The 21,358-nt window shown below is 33.9% G+C and overlaps 1 pseudogene; it reads left to right on the top strand.

Moving 5' to 3' along the window:
• The first annotated feature begins 502 nt into the window (after positions 1–502).
• On the top strand, positions 503–3,514 carry LOC149566199 (putative cyclin-A3-1; annotated as a pseudogene).
• Positions 3,515–21,358: the final 17,844 nt, after the last annotated feature.

The raw sequence follows: 21,358 nt of genomic DNA, 5'->3' as shown, positions 1-21,358 counted from the left end.
TGAATCTGAATGAGCAACTTAACCTAACAGTTGTAATGTTACTCCTATAAAAATGCACATATTTCTAGTTACTCATAATCCTAGTTGTGGGTTTTTTTTACTGTTGTACTGAATTTTGTTCTTTGTTTTCACTAGTTTATAGTGTACCCTTAACACCTCAATTAGTTTTAGATTATTGGATCAAAATTGTATTCTCAAGTTAGTCAGCATTTAACAAGCACATCCATTTTTAGCCTATTAAAATGTTTTCCATATCGTTAACCATGTTTTCAACTGGTTTCAGCTCACAATATTAATTTGATAATAATTAAACTCTGTGATTTTAGTTGCATTTCAAGATTTTTTCCCTGCAAATTATAGCTTGTGATTTGTTCATAGGAGTAATAGGTCATGTTTCATGATAGATTTTCTCACTTGAATCTTCTGTGCAAACATTATTAAGAAATTCAGGGTTAGAAGAGGCAAGCTTTGTACATTTCATTGTTGCTTAAGTGACCAAGCCATGACTGGGCCACAACAGCTTAATAATGTCTGCATTACTCAAGCCAGGGTTGCGAATTCCACATCTAACAATAACATTGTATCTTGTGAAAACCAACTACCCCCACCTTTTCCTCCGATGGGCCAAAGGAAGATGAGGAAAAGACTAGCATCTAACGATTCCACCACGCATTCTTTACATGATGCTACTAGTCCAGCTATTGAGCAGTACTTGGAGATGTGACTAACATGTATAAAGATGGAGAACTGGCTTTGCAAAGAGTTAGGACAGGTAAGGTAAAACTAAATTTTATTTTGCATACTTATGTTGGTTTTAACTTTTATATTTTGCATGTTATTTCAAGGAGATGATGAGAAATGACAGTGTAGTCTAAATTGTATGGTAAAAGTCTGCTTTAATTTAGTATTCTATGTACACTAGGGTCTGGATTTAAATTTTGCATATCTTCAAGAGAACTTGATAGTATTTGTGTCATATCTCCTCTATTCTCACTATTGTATGTTGAATAGTTTACGGTTTCCTTTCAGATATATATAATTTATTTGTATTGTGATATGAGCTTAGGTTGCATCCTTGGGTAATAATAGCAAAGGAAAATGCCAAGGAATTATTTAGAATGTCAATATAGATACCAAAGTTGCAAAAATTGAAAAGGATGTGATACTTGTTCCTTGCCATTCCAAGGATCATTCTTCTAATGATGATGTTGGGATTGGTGAAAAAAAGAGCAATGGAGAGAATGCATAGGATATACAAGCTAATTCTAAAGATCTAACTACAACTACAGAAAATATACTAGTGCAATTACAATGCAAACAACTTGTAGCCAAAACAAATAATGGAAATGCTTCAACATGTGCTAATGAGGCATTAGTGTCTTCTCTAAAGCAACAAATTTGCCAAAATCAGCACATATCAAGAGAGCTCAAGAACAATTCAAAACAAAGTAATTTGACTGGGATTTTGTAAACTAATTAAGAATACCTAAACATATAATTAATTAAGTTTTGTTTTTTATTTTGATCAATTTTTCCAAATTCTCTTCTTTCTACTTTTTACTCACAGTATTGATCTTCTACAAATGTCAGGAGTTCCTGCCATTCTAGTCAAATCTCGTGAAGGTGTGGGGTGCTCAAGCTGTTCTCACTATATTGATATTGATTTGGACCATGGTGATCCTTAGATGTGTACTACTTATGCCATAGAAATTTATGATAAATTACACATTATAGAGGTTTGCTCTGTTCACAGTGATCTTTTATTCTTGGTCCAAAAAAATTATATTGTTCAATTGAGCTTATTTGTTTCTATGCACTTTTCTAATGCTTGTTAGTATAATTCTCACTATTGTTAGATGTATTATGCTTTTAACAACTTCAGCTTATTGTTGTAAATTTTTTTTTATAGGCATATAATTGTAGATCCTTGGATGGATCTACAATGTTCTACAGAGGAAGTTGTGAATTACTTTGTTTTTATGTGGTGTGCTAGATATAGATTTAGTTGATACATATCTTCACTAAAAATTGCAAATTTTTGTTGATGTTCTAAGCTTAAATGAAGTAATATAGGTACTTGAAGCAAAAAAGTTATCAGTTTTCATGTGTCAAGCTAGACTAAATTTATGACATTTTCTTGAAGCTTCTTTTGATTAATACTTACAGTCATCAATTACATTTTCAGCTAAAATGGCGAGCATTACCTTGTTACATTGAAACAATTCAATAGGAGATCAATGTAAATATGAGGGGCATGCTTGTTGATTGGCTTGTTGACATTTGTTTATTATTGCATTTCTTCATGCTATATGTATATTTATTTTTCCCTATTGTAGTTGTGCAATTAATTTTATATAATCAATACAAAATTAGATTGTTGTAACAGGTTGCCAAGGAGTACAAGCTTGTGCTAGATACACTTTACTTAACTGTGTCCTATATTGATCAGTTTCTCTCTGCAAATGTTGTAAATAGACAAAAGCTTCTGCTTCTTGGGGTTACTTGCATGCTTGTTGCCTCGTGTTTACTTCTTACCTATTGTAACATTTGTTTTCTTTTCTTTTCTTTGGTCAGTTTTTAACTACTGCTTTGATGTCACTTTCAGGAAGTATGAAGAAATTTGTGCTCCACATGTGGAATAATTTTGTTACATTACAAATAATACTTACACAAGAGAGGAGGTACAATTTTTCTTTTGTATTACAAGATGATTTGTCACATCTCTCTTGGACAGTATTCTTAAAATGAGAATTATCCTTATCTTAATACTAATAGGTGTTAGAAATGGAGATTGATGTCCTAACTTATTTGTGATATGATCTTATAACACCAACAACTAAGAGCTTTCTCAAGTAATTTTTTTTGTGGAGCAATCTTGGTGACTATTTTCATCGAAGTTAACATGAAAAACAAAAACATTAATATATTCAAATGTAAGCCACAGAACGATCATGATAAATTAATGTTGTACTCATTTTTCATTTTCTCTTCTCAATTTGAATAGGCGCTTTGCCCGTGCTACTCAAACATGATATAACGTAGCTTTACATTCTAGTTTTTTTTGTTGTATGTGGGAGATAAAATTATTTAATATATAAAAGTATTTTATTCTTACCTTCATAATTTTTTTCATTCAGGTTCCATCTCTACATTTGGAATTCATGGGTAATTGTCTTGCTAAACTTACCCTTGTTGAGTATGAATTTCACCATTATGTTCTGTCAATGATAGTTGCATCAGTTGTATTTGTGGCAAGGATGACTCTTGATCTTGGAACTTGCCCCTGGGCAATGTAAATTCCATCGAGTCATTTTTTTGTTTGGTCTTGTCTGTACTAAAATTTGAACAAGATTTTATTGTCCTTGATCTTCAGAATCCTATGCTAGAACATTATACAGGCTATAAAGTATCAGAGATGAAGGACTATATTCATGCATTGTATAATTTTCAACTAAATAGAAAATGGTGTGCATTGACAGCTAAATTTATCACCCCCATGGTCAATAATTTCTAGCATCTTTCTTTTGTATTTAAAGTTCAAATGTGTGCAAACATGTCTCCCCCAATGGCAATTTCTCCTCAGTTCTTGGAAAACCAATAATAATGAAGTTGAAGCTAATATCTTGAGGGTTGAGTGGCTCTTAATTTGGAATGGGATTCAACTCACTACCAATAGATATATCAAATTTCAGTGTTCAAATATATAGATTGTTTAATAATCGACATCCTTTAATTTTTTTCACATTATCTATTTTCAAAGTCTACTCTATGTAAAGTCTATAATATGTACTATTTGCATGACACTCCTTATTGTTTTGTTCTCCATATATGTTTAGAAAATGGAAATGGCTGAAAGAATTTATTTTTCAGGTCCTCAAATGCTTTATATAGTCTAGTTGAAATTATTTAACTTGTCCCCAGTATATATGTCAATATCTAGTGTTCAGATCCATAGCAAAACCACCACCTTTAGTTTTTTTTAGATGGTCTATTATAAAAATCTAATCCTTGTATTTAAATTCAAAAACTAGCTATAGTGGCTAAAATATTTTCCTTTTTCATGTCATCAAACAAGTTTGTATTCCTACTTGAAATGATATATTTGCTTCCCTTGTAGTATTGATCATGTGGAGTTTTTTTCTACAGCATATACACTGGGCATCAAAGAAGCAATTCCAGCATATCTGGATGACAATCTCGCCTCAGATGATTTTCTTACCAGAGTAAGCTTCGCTCTAGCTAGCTGTGGCTATGATAATTTTATGGTAAGATCTTCAAACCCTAACCCTGCTCCATGTTGTTTCATTGATGGTTGTTATTGGTGTTATCGATGTGAACTATCGTGATTTTGACCGACTTGATGACATTGTGTAATTTTCAAAGTTTGTGATCTAATACCATCAATCTATTAGGATGGTAGTTTTTTCACTTTAAAAGTCCTAAGCTTTTAATTTTTTGGGGCTTGCATTTAATTTTCATTTATGTGGTATGGTTAAGAATTACTATTCCAATCTTCAGAGAATTGATGAATGACTACAATATTACTAATTTTAAAAGGCCTCACATGTTAGAGATATAGATAGTGCAAAGCCATTTGTAACATTAAAATGGAATTGACTATGAAGTATCACAATGATTCTGGATGAGACATTAATGTACATTTAAAACGCTCTTTCTATTAGCTTAGAAAATGATAGAGATGTTAAGATAAAAACTTTAATGCTCTGCTTTCACCATAGTCATATCTTAGATAGGAATAGTGATCATTATGCATTTTATTAACACTAAACCAACCAATGAAATTGAAAATTCTTAGACAAGTTACTGCTTCGAAAAATTAAAAATATGATTTTTGGAAATTCACTTGCTACTTGAAATTTAAAGTATGATATTAGGAATTTGAATGATTATTTCACTTTGATTCTTTGCAGGGAGCTACTGATTTCTTTTTGCAGAGCAATAGGACAAAAGCCTTTGTGAATCATATTTTATAGGTAATTTATTTCATCTTGATTGGTTTTTGTGGTGAGATTTAGTTCTAGATTTCTCATGTCTCCTTAGTGACAGCTTTGGTATTTCTTCAGAGATGGTGTTAGTGAAGGGCAGTTTTACGAAGTTCTACTTTATGAACTGGATGCTATTCGTAGGGTTAATTTCCTAATACTCACAATAGTACTTGCTATTCAATTGAGATTGGCATGGCTCATTAGTTTTTTTGTATTCTCTTTGCATTTTGTGGTGTGAATAGGCTTGTGCATCTCTTGAGCCAAATTACCAACCCCCAGTGACATTTTTTGTTCAAAAGTGGCACCATACTAGACTATTTGCAAACAACCATGCAGATAGGCATTCTATAGACAGAAGTGGGGACATCTTGCCAGGTATGAAGGTCCTATAAGGCTATATAGTACTGTTATACTCTATTCAAAGGTGTCAATTTGTAATGTTGATGTGGGTTTCCTATATTTTTAGGCACTATGGTTGATTCCAAAATTTTCCATCCTACAGAATTTGACTTTTATCTCTGCAGTCATGCTAGGATACAGGTATAATACTTATTTCTTAGATCAACTTGTCATGCTTTCTTTGCCATGTATTATAACAAAAACTGATCTGGTTTTTATCATTTATAGGGGACCAGCATACCAACACATTATCATGTGCTTTGGGATGAGAACAAATTTATAGTTGATGGGTTGCAATCATTAACAAACAATCTTTATAACTAGAAGTAGATTCAACTCCAAAGACGAGTCTATTTTTTTCTAATTCTGGCATGTAGCTTTAGGAAAATAGCAACTGAGTGGTCAATAAAAAATCTCTCCCCTTTCTTAGGAAGGGTTTCTCCATCAAACATGAATGTGGCATTCATCTGGCTGGTTCATATTGCCCCAGGCCATGGCCAAGAAGATTTTTTGACTGGCATGAAATATAGCTTCTAGTACTATATCCTAGATCGAAATCTGCCCAAACTTTTGATGGATGCCTATAGCTTATCCCAAAGCTCTCATTCAGCAGTTATGAGATGATTAATCAAGAGGAAATAGTTGAGAGCTTAGAGTGACATAATTTTCAGATGATCATATGAAATGAAATGGGCGTGCGAGTAGAAAGAAACTAGAAAGACATTATGTACACATGAAGGCATGAAATGGATGGTTTTGGAGCACTCAGCATAGACACTCAACATTCTATACATATCATCATTCGAGATCAAATGGGTGTATGGGATTATATGCATAGTGAATAATAAAGGAGGGAATTGAACCCTCCCTGAGGCTCACAGTTGTTGAGGTCCACTTTAGAAATGTCCCTTCCTGTGAAATTGTCATCTAAAACCTTTCTAATGAGATAATGTGTTATAAACTCTTCATCAGTGGGATGGAACGTGAATCCAGGAGGCAGTTGTCCATCACCCATATCATGGTTCATGATATGGGTGATGCACAACTGCCTCCTGGATTCACGTTCCATCCCACTGATGAAGAGTTCATAACACATTATCTCATTAGAAAGGTTTTAGATGACAATTTCATAGGAAGGGCCATTTCTAAAGTGGACCTCAACAACTGTGAGCCTCAAAAAAAATTTGACCAAGAATGGGTCAAAATTTTGACCAATGCCTAAAAGTTTTCTACCAAGCATTGGTCAAAATTTTGACCAATTCGCAGTAGTTTACCACCAAGAATGGTCAAAATTTCGACCAATTCCCAATAGTTTTCTACCAAGAATTGGTCAAAATTTTGACCAATGCCCTATAGTTTGCTACCAAGCATTGGTCAAAATTTTGACCAATTACTAAAACTTTTCTACTAAGAATTGGTCAAAATTTTGACCACTACTTGGTAGACTATGTCCTTGCAATTACAAAAGTTTTTGACCAATGTATTGTTCAAAATTTTGACCAACCAATAGGTTGGTCAAAAATTTCCTTGTCAAATTTGATCGAAGTTTGGTCAAAAATTGGGTTAAAATTTTGACCAATAAAGGTCAAAAAATGAGCCCGAATGTACTAGTGAAACCATGAGGAGTGAATCTAAAGAGGTCATTGAGAAGAATATAGGGGCAATGTGGAAAAAAAAAGGCATGATAATTGATACAATCTCAAATCCCCTAATTGCATTTGCAATGACAATAATAGCACATAAATTCTACCAATCAAGTAGGCTCAATAGTGTATGATGTATTGCTATTGACATGGGCTATAAGATAGTTAAGAAGGATCGTACCTATGACCTTGTTGAGTTTCAAATGCAATAATTGTCAAAAAAATTGGGAGCTATAAGGAAGACCAAGTGTGTACAATTTAAATTTGGTTCAATTCTTGTATGTATGTTCTTTTATGTACATAATACATTCCCCATAATTGGTAAAGTTGAATGGAAAATTAAAAGGTCTATTGTAATGCAGATAGGTGAATTTATTGAGAAACTATGAAACAATTTTGAGAAATTTATGACCATCTACTTTGAGGACTTCAAAAAATCAATAAAGAAGAGACTAAGGATACCAATTTCACTAGTTGAGAAATATTTCAATGATGTTTTCTTTCTAGTTGACACTAATTTTACTTATGTTCAAGCTATTGTTCCAAGGGTACGGTGACTAAGGCCACTAGGCTATAAACTAAATGTTAATGAAGCCTCTTAAACAATAATGACAATACTTTTTAAAAATGTAGATTCTAAGGTTACTGCCTTTGGGAACTATGACATGCCTAAATCTAATATAACAATGGATTTTGAAGACTACCCCAATCATTAGAAAGAATAAAAAAATTGTCAAGAAACTTAAAGATAAATTTGGTGAAGGAGTAGATGAAGAAAAAGAAGAAGAAGATGATGAGGAAGAAGAAGATATACCTCTTCAAGAACAATTGGCCTTAACTCAAGGTCAAGGAGAAGATCAAGTAGAAGAAGTAGAAATTGAAGAAGGTGTTGAGGGAGAAGAAGCCATTGAAGCACCTGAGAAAAAGAAGAGGAAAGCTAAGATCCCATCCATTAGAAAACTAAGAAAGGTTGCAAAACCTAAACCTATAGTTCCCTCTACAAGAGAAAGCACAAGGGCTACTATCAAGAAGGCTCAAAGAAGAAGATAAGCCAAAAGAAAAGAGGGCTAGATCAACTAGAAATGAAGAGGAGCCTAAGAAGAGATCTAGGAGAAAGTACATATCTCTAGTTGAATCTAATAAAGAGAAGATAGAATCTAATGACAATAGACAATTTCAAGTGGTAAGTCACCATCCTTCTATAGATTTAGATAGTATATGTGAGAACATAAGGAATAATGTTGATTTATCTGGTCTCACACATATTAAATTTGATCCACTTGGAGAAGTTGAGATGAACCAAGTAGAGGAGTCAATAATGCCATGATGGCAACATTTAAACAAACTCCAATTGAGATTTCTAACTCTCAACCAAAGGAATTATTTGATAGAGTTGAGCAAAAATGGCAATATAGTCTAAACATAGAAAGACAAGTTTAGAGAGACTACACTTGCAAGAGTGATGCTAGAATTGGATAGGAAAACAATGGCTAAGGCATTAAAGAAGCATACTAGAAAATTTGAACCAAAATAGAGGGAATTCGACATATTACAGAAAAAGGTTGAGGATTTTGTACAAAAGACCACTTTGATTTGGAAATTATTAAATGGGTTGACAACACCCAAGGAAATTATGCAAGAACCTACTAAGGTAGGTGAGGAAAAAGAAGAGCAAAAACAAGTAACTAAGGTAATCACAGTTGACACTGAGACAATTACACAAGAGGAAGGCAATGAAACACATGAAGATACATAGGCACTAGTTGAGAATGAGAAGTAGACAAAAAAAAGTGTACCAGATACACTAGTGTTGAGTGTCAATCCTCAACATGAGGTGAATACAAAAAGTGATACTATAAAGATTTAGGATATTTCTAACACTATCACTCAGAACATCAATCCCTTCATAGAGGATGACTTGAAGAAATTACTGGTGGAATCCACTATCTAAGAAAAAATTTGTGAAAATCCTATACTGGTGAGTGTTGATGAGATTGAGAAGGTAGAAAAGGTATCTGCAAGGGAGAAAGTACAAAAAAAAGTGACATCTATAACCCCTCTTCAATTCACCTTGATATAACCTACATTACCCTTTGTGGTATATCAAACAAAGGAGGTAACAACTTCCACTGTTAGTACATTGGCACAAAGTACTCTAGTCTCAATCAATATAAAGGAAATTGAACATGAAAAAGGTGTGATAGTTGAAGAGCATAAAGATGAGACAAAAAAGAATGAAGAAACACAAGTTCAAAAAGGTCAAGTAGATACTCTTGTACCTATAGCACAAGACTAAGGTACATCTATAAATATAGAGATGGCAAAGGATAAGACTAAAGAGTTAGGTATGAATACAAAACTTGAGGAATAAATTGCAATACAAACATTGGTAACTTTACCAGAAAATGCTACTCCTCCTAGTCAAGCTCTTCATAGGCTGAGTATAGAAGTTATACCCATACAATCATCATGTCCAAGTCCAAGTACATATAAGGTAGATGAAGTCACATCATTTTTTGATGTGAAATTGGATGAAGTGATTGAGTTGCCCAAGTTTGATTATGCAACCATCACTATTCAGTAGATGGGCATACTCCAAGATGTTTTTTGGAAAGAAGAAGAATCAAGAACTACTTAGATAGGAGCATAGGTAGAAGAAAGCTTTGATATATATCAAGGAAATTTTTCTTGATGCATTTATTCTTCTACCACTAGAAGCAAAAAAATTGATCACAAATAAGCTAACTAGCTTAATGGAGAAGCTAAACAACATAGACCTAGATTCAAATGTAAAATTACTTGAATGGTCTGAAAGGAAGTTTCAACATAAGGTTGATGAAAAGATATCAAGTGCTATTGCACTATCATAGGTTGAGTTAGCAACCAAAATTGATATTGTGAAGAAGGTACTAGAGAATATTTTCTCTGTGTACACCAAATTGTGTAATCTCGCACTCTTCACACAAGAAATAAGGAGTCATATTCAGAGTTTGGAGAGTCTTAGATTGTCATTTGGTATAACTCTACCAAAGTCTCCAACTCAGAGTGAGAAACATTTTAGGGATCTCCTCAACTCCTAAAGAGAGTTAGTAGTACTACATACAGATAAGGAAAACATTAAGGCTAAACTGGTCTACATCTAATCAATTTTGACTCGACATATGGAGATATTGCACAAGGAACTAGCTTTTACTAAAACACTCATGAAGAAAGATCTAGATCTTTATACTCGTGATGGCTTAGTTCACCTTGCTGCCAAGATGGCCATCTAGATCAACTCATTGGAGGTAGCTTGTGATAATTGGGATATTGCATCAAGCATCATGCTTGAGGTCCACCAAATATTTTTGGACAAATACACTCTTAGTGTATAACCCTTTGACATCAATGTCAAAATAGGGTAGAAATAAGAAGTATGGGGGAGATAACATTTTTGAGAAAGCATTAGCACAATCAAAAAATCTACTCAGTAGGAGAATAATTTTGACTTCAGATAGAGAATATCATAATCAACTCAGGGGGAGTTATTGAATTTTGAGGTATGATTGATGAGTCATAAGCTTTTACAAAATTTTAAAGTTTTTGAAGTTTTGTATGTGTATGGATATTATCTAAGTTGTGCTTGAAAGGTTAAACGTTATTTATACATGATCAAGTATTTGTCTAGTCATGTCAAAGGGGGAGATTGTTAATCTTAGATTGGTTTTGACATATGAGTGACAATATACTTAAGTCATTTACTTAGTTCATGTCAAACAAGTAATACATGTTGAGTGATAGATATTTAGTATGAGCCAAGTAACTAGTAAGTGTTGATTCACTCAAATATCAAGTAGATGGTAAGTGCCAAGCTATTCAGATGTTGAGTGATCAATGGATACCAAGTCATTCAGAGATTGAGTTATAGCATTAAAGTTGTAGTTGATGCCAAGCATCAGGGACTTCAAGTGTTGAGTTACACAATTTTGATATAGATAATTATAATGGAACAAACTTCTATGTAAACCATTTTTGGGTAGACTTAAGGATTTTTTTATGATCTTTGATGATAAGAACAAATCTAAATTATGAATCCTATGCATTACATGCATCCAATCAGAAAAAAGGGAAGTTTTAAATGGCAATATGGATGAATCATAACTATTGATTCATACCTAACACTAAGTCACCTAGGTCTTCTTAAGGAAGACAAACCCTAAAATTTTTATGAATGCTTAAGGAGAATTGAAGAGACTCTTCATGTGTAAACATAGCATTTGTGGTGACTAAGGTGTTATGATTTGAGTTACATTGCAGAATTAATTAAAAGAGAATAGAGGAAAGGAATCATAAGACAATAGAGATACATTTGATCAGAAAGGATAAACTATACATTAGGATAGAGGTGATCTAACATCAAGCAATAGAGTGTTGACTGAAAGATCATTGTTGAGACATTCTAATAGGTGAATTAGTTAAATCTCCTAATAGAGTAGTCTTAACAGGCTATTGTAAATCCTTTAACAAGGTTCTTAATTCATTGTAAGTTAAAGTCCTTTTACCAGGAACACTTTTAGTAGGGTGTCTAAATCCATTAACAAGGTAATATCCAACAATCTTGTAAGCCTTGAATAGGGCAAACCTTTCACAAGATAGATCATGTTTCATGATCAAACATTGTAACCTTCATCAGATACACTTTATTACTATAGTAGTGAAGATTTGTGGGTGTCATCCCCACCCTAGTTTTAGCTTCTCCTTGAAGGATTTCTAGGTAACCAAATATCTTGTGTCATACGTGTTTTGAATATTTTACTTTCATGTTATGGATGTATATGCTTAATCTAGTATTTCAATTTATATGCATAGATTGTGAGATGGATGTGTGGTGAATAGTTTTTGAGGTTGAAAGTTTTAAGAGTTGATTCACTGCCCCCACCACCCCGAACTCTCTCAAATTTTACTTCCCTACTATATTTGCAACATATATGTGGTAGAAGATATTTTTTCTAAAATGGCTATCATGGTGGCCTATAAAAAAATGATTTCAATAGAGCAAACTACTAAGCTATTTTTTGAACATATTTGTGTTGCCTAAAAAAATTATTTTACAAAGGGATAGTAGGCTCCTAAATAATTTTTGATCTTCATTACAGGCTAGAATGGACGTTAAGTTGACAAAGTGCACAACATTCCATCCTCAAATAGATGGTCAAACAAAGGTATTTAATAGAATGATTATCCATATCCTTCAAATGCACCATTCCAAACGCCCATGTACATGGGATGAGAGCTTGCCTTATGTGCAAAATAGCTATAACCATGCACTCCACACTACTATAGGACATACTCCTTTTGAGGTTTTTCCTGGGTATCAACCATTGGAACCTTTAGTTGTAGCACTACCCATCTTGCAATCTAGTTAGCCACTCAATATTGAAAAGGACACAGATAAAGAAAATAAATTTATTGAAAAGATCAAACAATTACAGCAACAAGTTCATGATATTTTAGAGTAGAGCAATAAGAAGTATAAGGAAAGACATGATCATCATAGAACTCCCCATCATTTCTAGATTTGTGATAATGTATGGCTACATCTTAAGAAGGAGCACCTCCAAGGACCTTCTAGAAAGATTTTTCCTATTTGGTATGGTCCATATACCATTAACAAACAAGTTGGTGAGAATGCTTTTGAACTTGATCTACCACAATTCTGGGATTACATCCAATCTTTAATGTGGAATTATTACGACCCTATTTTCCTCCATTATTGCACATCTCTCAAGATATTGAACATATTCATACTACATAGTGGAATCCATCCACTACTATGCCATTGCAATGTGATCATGTCACTAAATTCATGCTAAAATCTTTGAGAATCAGAAAATTTTGCTATATAGGGTGGTTCGATTTGGTCAATTCTCTCATTAGGGAAAATGGTTAACCAAGGAAAAAATTGAAGAATAATTCTCTCATCTATTGTAGAGGATTGATGCAATGGGGCCCATTACCTCTTAAGGGGGGAAGAATGAACTAGATTATATAGAATATTAAATGTTTGAAAGTATTTTTTTCATATTTTTTAAAAATATTTTCTTTGTCTTTTTGTTTGGCATTTTTGGAGGTCTTTTGCTCAAAATTTCAAGCTAAAACTATCATTGGTCCCCAAAATTAGACAGCCGTAGGCTCACTTTTTAGGGACTATAATTAAGTTTATTAATTCTTCTTTCCAATAGTGTAAGCAGTTTTGAATTCCAAGCTCTAGGTCAAAAGTTATGACCCTAACAAATTGGGAACTTGGGGTAATTAGAAACCTAATTTTGAATAGATTTATTTTAATTTTGTTGTTTTTATTTTAACCACATAAAAATTTTGAATTCATGGCTATGGTGGCTGTTGATATTCCATCATTGCATATATTATTTCAATTTCAATTAATAAGATGGCTTTTTGTTTGCATACAACTCTTTCAAATTTTGTAACATTTTCCAAAACTTGAACATTGGTATTGTAGGAATTTGATTCACCAGATATTGTGTTTTCAGCCCACTTCTTAAATTTAAATCACCTAGAGAAATATCTACATGATGAAGGTTAATTGAACCTATTATTTCATTTAAGAATCCCCTTAATAGTTCATTCTCCTTTCTTCAAACCCAAATTTGTGATTCAACCTGATCTAAGTGCAAAAGTACTTTTAGAGGTGGTGATCAAAACTTATTTTTATCAATTGTGGTCTTTCCAAGCACCATCTCCTTCATCTGGTAGTCTCTTGGAGACACTTCTTTTGTATCACATTGGGAGGCAGAATGGAAATGTGTGCCAAGAGATCCTCATTTTGGTTCTTCATGATAAAATCTAGTGCCTTACCATCACCCTTGGTAGGTTCTCGTAGCTTGACTACTTTTATAAATTTCAATATACCCTCCTCCTTTGTGAACTACATATCTTCGCTTTTTCAAGTTAACACCTCCCTTTTTTCCCATGTCAAAGTAGTTCCCATGGCGAACATGTGCTGAGAAGATGGCATAGGTTCTAAAGTAGGTCCTTTCCCTTTATCACCTCATTTTGGAATTTTATCCTATCATGAGAGGACCACTAATTGAGCTTCTATTTTTGCCTATGTTAAGGACCTAGTCTCTACTATAGGAGGAACTTGTTCTTCCTCATCAATTTTTCCTTCTTTTGATACTTCATCTATATATAACTAGACATACTCAACTTCCTCTATGGTATGGCTTTTCAGCTCTATTATTGAAAGAGGTAAAATAACTATTTCCTTTTCTTGCTAAGGAGGTATAGATGGAAGGTATACCAAGTGGACCTTTAGGTAAGGGAGGAAACTATTCCCAATCTTCTCCTAGTGACTCATTCCAAGGGGTATCTTGTATCTTTTCCCATACCATTTATGTGCCCATTGGCATTAAGTCAAACTCTAAAATGTTGAAGAAATCAATCCCTACTCTTCCCATCTCTATTATCCATCTTTCCTATTCCTAATTCAAGGCTTCTATTTGAATCGGTTGTTTTGGGATGAAAGGTAGTGTTCAAGTTAAACTCTTCATCCTTTCTTCTTCTGTAGCTCTTCCTAAGAAGGTTCTTCTATTGAGTGGGATGTATTCAATTTCCTCCCCCTCTTCCTCATCTTGAGCCTTGGGTATGGTCTCTGGAACTTACACAGATGAAGTGCTCTTCTTCTTGAACTTCTTCTTTTTATCACCTATTATGATCATCTAAATTTGAGATCTCTTTGGTACTGAGGGGGTGGCCTCTACTATGGATTCTTCTTCTAGAGCTTCTTCTTTCTTAGGTTCAGCCTCTTCTTATTCAACTACTTTTGGTTAAACCTATTCTTGTTGGGTTCTCTCTTGAGTAACTCTATTTCTCTTCTTTCCCTATACCCTATCAATTTGGAAGTAATCCACCTCCCACTCATGTTTATGTACTATCTCTAGTCTTATGGGTGACTTTGTAGGTTGTGTAGGAACTATAACTTTTTTTCTTTACCCTTCTTTGGTCAGATGTTGGCTTGCAAAGTCAAAGCTTGGGGAATAGGATCCTAGTAGAAAGGTTTCCTAACCCACTCCCTAGTTAATTCTATAATATATTGGACCATATGGTGAATATAATCATCCTCCTCTTAGATGATCTTTGCATTCATAATTGGTCACTCATAGATCTTGTTCTTGTTATATAATGGGTCCATCACATTGGGAGTATCCTTGTTCCACACCTTAAGGAATAACTCCAAATTAAGAACCTATTCTAAAAGTTGTAGACTCATCCTATAATAGTCCTTGATTTAGACAGTGTATTCATTTTCATAGTTCATCTATTGATCTTCAATTTCCATCTCAAGTATGAACTTTTTCCCTACAAGATGTTGTACCATTCCAATATTGTTGAAGTAGGGGCGAGGTGATGGATATTCCTCTAAGGGGTGTGGATCTCATTCTGAGTTAAAAGTGGTTGGCTTGTTTTTACTTGACCTCTAAGGCTCCAATGGTGATCAACAAGACCCATGTCTTCTTATGTTGTTTTAATTCCCTATCATAGGAGGAGGAAAGTTGCCCAACTATCTCCAATAGTAACAATCTCTCTGATGGATAACAAGGGAGCTTCTCTAGAACAAAAGGGTACCCACTATCCAAATATAGGAGAATGTGTTAAATTGAATGAAGTAGGCTCCTATTTGTGATATCTGAGTTATTTCTTCCATTGACATTCTCTTAGCATAATCTCCATCGACAAATCAAATGATAGTAAAGAAAATCCATCATCAATCAATCTGTATTTAAGGCTTTTGAAAGGAATCTTCTTCTTCACAAGTTGGGGGTAGAATATGTAGATTCATGTGTTTTCATCCTAGATACTCCCTCTTTTACCCAAACTAGGATAAATTTTTGGCCTTACAGCTAGGAGGTCATGTATAATCATGGGTATTGATACGAGCTTCTCATCCAAGTTGTCACTAAGGATTGTAGCCTAGTTAATTGACATCTTTCCTATCATGATGGTTTCTATAAAATTTACCATCTAGGTTTCTAGGTGACTTCTTTTCAAGAGGTCCATCGCTCTACTCAAAAATACTATAGAGTAGCCATTATCATTGACAATGTATCTTTGGGTTATGTCAATCTTCCCACCTCTTTGGTTTAATGGTGACCTATTGATGAGTTACTTCTCATATACTAGCTCTTTTGCTTCTGATTCATTCTCCTTATACCATTAGTCTACCATATCATAAGTGATCTATTAATATTTATCCACTCTTGGTAAATGGATTACCTTACCAATGTTTCATGACCTTATGTCTAGAACAAATTTCCATGTTACACTTTTGACTACTTTCTCTACCAGTACATAGTGGTATGCCAGAATTGTTATTAGTTCATATAATGGGATGAATACTGAATGAGAAGCTGTGTTCACTAACCCACTCCTAATAAATTTTGACACTATCATTGATCATTTATTGGGATTGATGCACAATAGTAGGAATGCATTCCAATCGATGTGCTATAACTTGGTATCTCAAATCTCTAACTGTTTATCCCTAAATCTAGAATCTTTGGTACTCATTCCCTAATATTTGAAAGTTATCAATTTGGGTCTAATGTTTTCTTCCATAGAAGATAAATATGATACCATTTGTTTTCACAAAAGAAAAATGTTACTATCATTAATAAGGAAACCCAAGATAACCTTATAGATATGACCCGACTGGAAAAAAAAGACCAATATTGAAGGAAACTAACAAAAAAGGCTTGTAGTACCTAAAATGTGCACATGTACACTCTGCACAAAAGGTACACATCCACATGTACACATTTGGCATCCTTTTCTATTTTTTCAGAAAGTGCATTCATTTTGTGAAATGTCCATATTGTGCACATAGTGCATGTGTGCATGTGCACAACATTCACACATGTGTGTGTGAGCAAAATTATTTATACTTTATCTTTTTGGTAAATCGTTCACCATATAAGGGTATGCACATATGAAAGTGCACTTGTGCATGATATAAGGGTGTACACATATTAAAGTTCATTTGTGAGCACTATGTAATATGCTAGAAGGCTTGAGGATTGAGGATGTGGATATGCAGATGATGCAAGTATGTAGGATTGTGAAGGTGTGCACTTTGGAATCAACTAGACAAACAAGTGAGTGAACAGAGGAAAGGGTATCCATTTTATAGGCTTTGGGGATCTAGAAGTTACGCATAGTGCACCTCTAAAGGTGTGAATATGTGTGCTTTATATCTTCGTGCATTATGATGCTAGGTGTACCTATGCACACTTTTTACTAAGGAAAATTTTTACCTTCTAACCAACTGGCATTGCTTGGGATCCACCAACCAAACAACCTAAACTAAACTAGACTAAGAGGGAGACCTTTATTCGCTGAGGTGCCCAACTAGATGTCTTATTCTAGAGAATGGGATTCCTCACCTTAAAGAGGGGGTCCCCATTTTGGACTCAAAATGGGGCATGCATTTTGAAACTACAATAGGTCCTAGGGTAGATCCCATGATGTGCTTCCTCTCATGATATAGGGTCGAGTCAAGGGGCAATGCCCATGTGAGGATTTTTGAGGGCAGTGCCCATGAAATCTCAGCTCACTTTATTATTGTAAAATGCATCAATTGGTATTGATTTCTATTGGATGACTTATTCCAGCCCTAATTTTGTAAGCAAAAAATATTTTTTTTGTAAAAAATGGCTTAGGGTTAGGGATTTCATAATGTATGATGAGATTATAGCACTTTTGTGATGGTACTAAGTTGTAAGGTATTATAGATTATAATTAGGTTTCAAGCATTGGATAATAAGAATATTGGACTCACTATTGATGGATGTAGCCCATGGGTTAGGTTAACCACATTAAATCTTTATGTCTTGTGTTCTCTTTTGTATGATTTTTATTCTCTAGTATTGGTTATATTTGCATGTAATTGTTATTTATGTCTCATTAATTCTAACAATAGAGTACCCTATGACCCCTTTCTACCCATTGGAACACATCATATATGTCCTTAAGGGTCCAAGCACCCCTAAGAACATATTTTGTCATGTATTTGGTTGAAAGGTGTCATAGGGTATCCTATGACCCTTTCGACCCATTAGAACACATATTTGTCCCTAGGGGTCCTAGGACCCTATGAGCATATACTGTCTTGTAATGGATCAAAAGGGGTCATAGGATATTCTTTTACCCCTTTTGATCCATTGAAACCCAAAATGTATGTACCAAGGAGTCCTAGGATCCCTATGCACAAATTATGTCATGTAATGGGTAGAGAGGGATTATCGGATACCCTATGAACCCCTTTTCACCCATTGGAGCACAAGATATATGTCCCTTGGGGTCTTAGGTCCTCTAAGAACATATATTTCCATATAATTGGTCAAAAGGGATCATAGAAATCATATTACCTCTTTCAACCATTGGAACACATCACGTAGGTCCATAGGGGTCTCGGGACTCCTAAGAACATATGTTGTCATGTAATAGGTCAAAAGGGGTCATATGGTATGCTATGATGCTTTTTGACCATTGGAATACAATATGTATGTCACTATGGAACATATTTTATTGTGTAATGAGTCAAAATGGGTCATATACTACCCTATGACTCATTTCTACCCATTGGCACACAAAATGTGTGTTTGTACGAGTCCTACAACCCCAAAGAACATATGTTCTCATGTAATGGGTTGAAAGGGGTCATAGATTATATAATGACCCCTTTTGACCCACTAGAACATAACATGTATGTCCCTAGGGGTCTCACAAATGCTACAACATATGTTATTATGTAAAGGGTTGAAAGGGATCATAGGATACAATATGACCCCTTTTTACTCGTTTGAACACAATATGTATGTCCCTAGGGGTCCTAGGACTCCTAGAAACACATTTCATCATGTAATGGGTCAAAAGGGGTCATAGGGTATTCCATATCCACTTTTGACCCATTCGAACATAATGTGTATGTCCCTAGGGGTCCCAAAAAGGATACCCTACAATACCCTAAAGAGTCAAAAAGGGTCAAAGGATACCCTATGATTCCTTTCTACCCATTTAAACACAAGATATATGTCCCTAGGGGTCCTAGGACTCCTAGGAACATATTTTGTCATGTAGTGGATTGGGTATCCGATGACCACTTTTGACCCAAAATAACACAACATGTTTTTCTCTAGGGGTCTTATGATGCCTAGGAATATATGTTTTCATGATACCCTATGACCCCTTTCAATCTATTATACAATAACATATGGTCTGAGGGGTCCTAAGACCCCCAAGAATAAACATGTTGTGTTCCAATGGGTAGAAAGGGGTCATAGGACACTCTATAGCCCCTTTAGACCCATTACACAATAACACATGTTCCTAGGAACATGCATGTTGTGTTGTAATGGGTTGTAAGGGGTCATAGATTACCACATGACCCCTTTCAACCATTCACATGATAACATGTGTTCTTATGTGTCCTAGGGACATAAATGTTGTGTTCTAATGGGTCATAAGGGGTTGTAGGATACCCTATGACCCCTTTCAACCATTCACATGACACTATGTGTTCCTATGGGTCATAAGGGATCATAGGACATCCTATAACATCTTTTGACCATTCACATAACAACATGTGTTCCTAGGGTTCTAAGACCCCTAAGGACATGCATAATGTGTTCCAATGTGTCAAAAGGAGTCTTAGGTTATCCTATGATCCCTTTTGACCATTCGCATTACAACATGTGTTCCTAAGGACATGCATATTTGTTCCAATGGGTCAAAAGGGGTTGTAGGTTACCATATGACCACTTTTGACCATTCACATGACTACATGTGTTTGACCCCTAGGGCATACATATTGTGTTCCAATGGGTCATAGTATACCCCATTACCCCTTTCGACCATTCACATGACAACATGACACATGATAACATATGACAATTTAGTTTGATCGAATACTATATAATATTAAATAAAATTATATTTATTTAATAAAATATGATACAATATAATAATTTCTAATACAATGTTAAAATATATATTATAGTAGTTATATTCAATAATACATAATAATATAATATTTATAGTACTATATATAATATACAACACTATAGATAATATATAATTATGTATAATAATTTATAATACTATGATCCTAATATAGTATATAATTATATTTAATACTAAATATATAATAATAGAATACAAAAAATAATAATATTCATATATTATTATGTCTTATGTAGAACTACTCGAGTATATTTAAATATCTTTGTAAAATGCTTTGTTTAAAATGTACAACATGGTCAAAAATTTCCCAAATTTGAAAATTTTTCTTTTGTTGCCACTAATCTAGTACACGTTGAGTTGTTATTTTGCACGATGTTGAACGATATAGATTCTTTCAAATCCCTCTCCTAAAAGTTGATCGAGGATAAACCCCAAGGTTCTGGAAGGTCTTAGAACCTACTAGGTTTGCCCAACTAAAGATAAATGTGTATGTTCACGAGAAGGCCTTTACTGGTTTCAACCAAATTTGAATAATTTGTTTGATCTGTTGGTGTCTAAAACGTAACCATAATATATATATATATATATATATATATATATATATATATATATATATATATATATATATATATATATATATATATATATATATATATGATGAATGCAATTTATCAATGCAACTATATGAATTCCTATTTTAACCAAGTGTTAGAAAAAGAAAAGAAAAAAGATAGAGTAACAAGAGATTAAAGTAAATAACTTGAAAGGGAAATTTCTAATGGACATAAACCAAGATAACAAAATATCTACAAATTAAATTATCAAAAGGATCAGTCAGGAAACCAATAAAATTAGAAGTAGTGCTTCCTCAACTCTACTGATGCAATCGTCGATGGAAAATTAATATAAACTCAAAGATGTTTCGCGTTTGATCAAATCACAAGGCCATGAAAAGTGCACTCATGTGAGATAAGACATTATGCAAGAACAATAGATGATCTTTTCTCTAATTCATTACATTAGTGAAAAATTTTAGCACAAGGAAAACACAGGAACTAAAAGATCACACAATCATAACAACATAATAAAACCATTAGCTCCATTAATATTCATGAACATGCATTCACAAAAATAATACACTCTAGCAAGAGTAACTACACTCTAAATGAGAGCACCAATAGCATATACTATTTCATCAAAATAACAGCCTGTAATACATATTACACCCACATAATTATAAGAAATCATCTCTTCCCTTTGTGTTAGGAGTGAGAGCTCTTAAAATGTAAACTC

The sequence above is a fragment of the Cupressus sempervirens genome, chromosome 3 (assembly GCF_028749045.1).
Source record: "Cupressus sempervirens isolate cs-2001-9-10 chromosome 3, ASM2874904v1, whole genome shotgun sequence".
In the NCBI taxonomy this organism is placed as follows: domain Eukaryota; kingdom Viridiplantae; phylum Streptophyta; class Pinopsida; order Cupressales; family Cupressaceae; genus Cupressus; species Cupressus sempervirens.
Note: the sequence above shows the minus strand (reverse complement) of the source record. Positions and strands in the feature narration are given on the sequence as shown.